This window comes from Carica papaya, chromosome 7, assembly GCF_054855325.1.
Source record: "Carica papaya isolate Zhongbai chromosome 7, ASM5485532v1, whole genome shotgun sequence".
In the NCBI taxonomy this organism is placed as follows: Eukaryota; Viridiplantae; Streptophyta; class Magnoliopsida; order Brassicales; family Caricaceae; genus Carica; species Carica papaya.
Genome location: NC_142315.1, coordinates 9,585,413 through 9,590,908, shown reverse-complemented (window position 1 = coordinate 9,590,908; position 5,496 = coordinate 9,585,413).

The window sequence follows — 5,496 nt, the reverse complement described above, 5'->3', positions numbered from 1 at the left end:
GACCCATAGGATATGACTTTCCTATGCTGCATCAAAACACAATCCAACCCTAGGTAGGAGGCATCACTATAAATTATATATCTACCCGATCTGCTCGGCAAGGGCAACACAGATGCAGAAGTCAACCATTTTTTTAGTTCTGAAAAACTTCTTTCATAGTCCTTGTTCCATTTAAACTTGACGTTCTTCTTTGTGAGTCGAGTCAGAGGAGTAGCTAGGCTAGAAAATCCTTCCATAAACTTGCGGTAATAACCTACCATCCCCAGAAAGCTACAGATTTTCTTGACTGAGGTCAATTTTTCCCAACCGAGCATTGCTTTAACTTTTTCAGGGTTCACTGACACTCCATCCTTTGATATGATGTGTCCTAGAAGGTAGTCTACTCAAGCTAGAACCCACACTTACTCAACTTTGCATACAACTTCTTTTCTCTAAGAACTTGCAAAACCTGAGTCAAATGGTGAACGTGCTCTTCTCTACTTTTTGAATAAACCAAGATATCATTGATGAATACAATGATAAACTGATTTAAGAATTGTTTAAAAATCATGTTCATCAAATCCATGAAGATGGCTGGTGCGTTGGTTAGTCCAAATGGCATGACCAGGAACTCATAGTGTCTGCACCTGGTTCGAAAGGTTGTTTTGGGAATGTCTTCTGCCCTGATCTTTACCTGATGGTAACCTGAACGCAGGTTTATCTTGGAAAAGACCTGGGCACCCTACAACTGATCAAAAAGGTCATCGATCTTGGGGAGGGGGTACTTGTTCTTTATCGTGACCCTGTTCAGACCTCTGTAGTCTATACATAACCTCAATATCCCATCTCCCTTTCTTGTAAATGTGACTTCAGCACCCCAAAGGGACAATGTCAAATAAATCCATTGTCCTATAATTTATTGATTTATTTCCTCAGCTCCTCTATCTCAACACGACTCATGCAGTAAGGAGCAACCTAAATAGGCTGGGTGCCTAGCTGAAGGTCTTTGGTGAATTCGACTTCTCTGTCCACTGGCAATCTAGGTAGTTCATCCGAGAACACATCCAAAAAGTCTCGAACTACCAGGATCTTTTGAATATAAATTTCTTTCTTTGGATTGCCTTGTTAGAGAAACAGTCGGGATAAAGCACTTGATAATAGAAAAATTTGCTATGAGAGAACAAATGTTAAAGAATTTTATTAATTTGTAAATGACTCCTTATTAGGAGGGTTGAAAACAACCTTCTTATGGAAACAATCTACGGTGGCGTGATACGCCGTTAACCAGTTCATTCCTAAAATTACATCAAAGTCCCTCTTGTCAATTTCTATTAAGTTCACACTCAATTTTTTATCTGTTATATCTATGACATAGGCTCTGTATATAACCTCCCTCAGTAGTGTCCTACTCTCAAGAGGAGATACAAACAACACAGAATTAAGTATTTTCGGTAATACATTTAATTTTGATGCAAAAACATGTGCAAGATGATTACAGATAGTGTACGTACCCTCTCATGAATAGGAGATTTAGCCTGGTTCTGGTTCCTCGGGCCCTCCCTTGCATAATGCTGGGCACTACCACATATGCGCTAGGTGTTGTTGAGGCGATATCAGGGTTGGTCTCTATGATCCTTGCCATAGTGCTGACAAGTCCTACCACGTCCTGTTGTTAGAATATGAAGGGGAGCCTGAGTCATCGGCCTGGGTCTCTTGTTCTGTTGAACAGGTGCAGTAGGTGCTGGTTTGTAGTGTGGAGCCAAGGCTTGAGGTTCCCCACTACTGGAGGGAAAACGCAAAGGTTCCTCTCTACTAACTGTGTCTTGGCTGGAACAGCCGAGCAAGTAGTGAGATCAAACACATACAACTGCTGTCTGATTTCAGGACGGAGACCCACTTGAACTTTCTTGCCTTCCTACCTTCATCCATCATGCTCTTAGGGGAATACCGGCCCAACTCTAGGAACTTTTGAGCATATTCTGATACAATCATGTCTTCCTGGATCAGGTGTGCAAACTCCATTTTCTTTAAATGTCGGAGATGTTCTGGAAGGTACTCTGCATGAAAGGCCATCAAGAATTGTTCATGAGTGACTAGAATGAGCAGGGTGGCCTACTTGAATTGCCACGAGCATGTAGGTAGCAAGGATGACCCTCTGTTCGGGAATCACCCCAAGAGTCATGAAGGTCTTCTCTGTCTCAACTAACCAGTACTCGGCCTCTTCAAAGGAGGATCCCCCTACAAAAGTAGATGGGTTTAGTCTTTTATACATCTCAATGTAGCATGGGTCCATCATGGGAGGAACTAAGTCTCGTGAAAGAGGGACTTGACTGTGCTGAGGATTGACTGGATGGCCCTGTGGTGGTACTAGATGATACGGTGGAAGCACCAGATTGTAATGTGGTGGTGCCAGGTGATGCGGCTGGGGCACCAGATCATATTGTGGTGGTGTGGGGTGATACTGTGGAGGAGCAGGGTTGTATTGGGGTTGCTTGGGATCCTCTCGCTGTAGGGGTGGCTCAACTTGTGGCAGTAGGGGAGGATTAGGTAGCTCACTCCTTTCCTCTCGGGCCTGTTGGGCAGCGATGAGTTTCTCCAGCATCTCAAATAACTGATCAATATCCTCTCGAAGCGAACCCTCCTGGGCTGCTCGATTTAGTAGGGGTCTTTCTCTCCTCATCTATCTGTACCTACATTTCACAAGGAACGGTTGAGTGATAATTCATTGTTTTTGGTGTTTTCTAAAGATTTTGTGTAAGGAATGGTTTTGAGGAATGCGACTTTGATACCAACTGTAACGGCCTGTGAACTCCAAATGTGATAAATTATAAATTTAATGCAGAAGCGAAATAATAAATTTGGATTTACATTCCTTGCACAATAACTGAAAGTACCAAATAGGGCTTACGAGAATAACCCTTCTAAAAGAATAACTAATAACCAAAGAAATAAATTAAAAGTAAACAAGCAAAATGTCCTACTCGCAACCCTATTATGGATCAGGCTTTGGATCCTGGTCCTCTTTATCTAAAGTGGTTAATGAAAGAGTGAGCTACACTAGCCCAGTAAGAATATAACGTTACTCACCGACACATAAATGAAGGTTGGTAGAAATCATAAAAACAACTAATGGAGCTCTTAATTTAAGTAAATTCGTTTATCATAAATAAAATAATTTACCGCATACTTACTGTAGTGAGTTTTCCAAAAACAATCTATAGAGTCAATAATATAACACATATCATAATTTCATATGCAATCTGTTGGAACAACAACTTTCCCTTCTTTCAGCCTACGGTATCCATGGACCCCATAGGGATGTCCCCACTACACATGAACCCTTTTTTTAATTTTTCAATTAACGGGCCATCTCCATACCCCCTCTAGTATGAGACAACATTCATGGTAGGGTTCCCTATGTATCCGATCTGTCCACCATCTCTCAGGATATCCAGTAAGGCTGTCGTTCATCCATCCACTTAATTAAATAATTTTCTGTTTACCTTTAATTTCTAGTTTTCCAATTCAACCGTAATCACATAAAATAGGCAAAACATACATCAAAAGAATATAATCGCATCATCATACCAATTCCAGTGTATTATCATGCATTCAAAAATTGTAAAGTAAGGCAATCGGTTAAACACCGCAAACAATAGTAAATAACTGATTTCAGCTCTATTAGTAACCTGTAATTAATTATGAATATTTTCTAAGTTTCACAAAATACCACATTATTTAAAATTAAACTTCAATTCCATAACAGGGAATGAGGTGAGGGATTCTTACTCAAACTGATGTCCAAAATGCCAACTTTTGATTGCACCTATTGGCGGTCTTCGGGTTCTCTGAATTTTTCTTTGAGGATTAAAACATGCTTTAAGTACTTAGAAATATCCCAAAAAACTCAAAATCAGTGTTAGGAACCCTTTTTGAGCAGTTTCAAAATTCTGGCACAGCAGCTCCGCCATGCTCCAGCGACGGCATCGCCGCCTGCGACGACAATTTACCTCGGGTCGGCTATTTTCAACCATTTTCGGTCGAATTTGACTAGTTGTACCAATCCCTATGAGAAAACATGTTAAGGGGCCTCGGTTGGCCAAAAAAGTTAGAAAAACCAAAACTTACCAGTGGCAGAGTTCTCCGGTGCGGCGGCTCCACTAGCTTACCTTCGCGGTTAGGTGTTTTGCTTTGGTCAACCTATAGAGAAGAAAATGGTGATTACAATGGTGGAAGAATTATGCAGAACAGGAATCAGAAAGGGCCTCATCGGAGGTAGTTTTGTCATTTTCCTGCGGCGGCGGCGCTTGGCTTTGCCCGTAGTTTTCAGCCAATCCACCGATCCTTTTGCTCCGATTTGGCCATAGGGGTGTTTAAAATCAAATTTCGAGCAAAGGAGAAAATTTTTATCTCTTTTGGCGGTCAGAAGTGGCTCTGGCGTGGTGGCGGCGGTAGTCGGCTTTTTTCCCGGTGACTAGGTCTTCTTCTTCGGTGGGGGGTCTGGCGGCTAGGGTTAGGGTTTGGTGTGAAGAGGGTTATTTATATCTGTCACCTTTTAATTTGGGTCGTTCATTACATTTGATATGGACCGTCCGATTGCGATTAAATAGGGAGTGAATCTGGATTATTCATCGCGATCTGATTTGGGCCGTCCAATCGCGTTTAAATAGGAAGTCGATCTAGACCGTTCATCGTGTTTAAATCTGACCGTTCGATTGCGTCTGGGGAGGGAATGGATCCGGACCGTTCGTGTGCGCAGGAACAAATCTGGACCATCCGAACGCGGGCACGTGGATCGCCAGCATGGCCTCCCACGTGGCACCGCGTCAGCGTCCCTTGCCATGTGGTCCGCTCCAGTTCGTCGGGACTGCTGACTGGGCATCCTACGTGGCATAATTTTCTTAAATTACGTTTTCACCATCAGTTTCTGATTTTTCTTTCAAAAATACTCCCATAACTAAAAATTTCAACACTTTTTCCAAAAATTGTTTTCAATTTCATCCTCCATTTAATTTCCTTCATTTTTACATTAAATAAGAATTAAAAAAATTAAAAAATTATATTTATTCATTAATTTTAATTACAATTAAAATTAATTAGGGCATTACAAGAAGTATCGTGAAAAGTTGGGTACCTTCTCTATGTATTTTACATTATTATCGTTATTGACTTATTATTTTATATTACACTATACTTTGAGTGGGATATTAAAGGGTATTTCAAAATTTTCGTTAACAATTAAATCAAGTTTTTAAGGTTAAATATATGATTTAAAGTAGAGGTATTGCATTAGAATAACTAATCACATTATTGTACAGTACAATTGATGTTTTTGTGTAACGTGACTTTTTATCTTATGCGTGGTGGAAAACGTCTATTATTATCTCAATAAAATTACCTTTTTAATTTTTTAAAAAAATAAATGATAAATAAGTTCTTTAGTACAAGGATTAAAATTTAAAAAATAATTTTAATACAGTTGACGACCATAAAATTAACTAAATCAATATTTTTAAT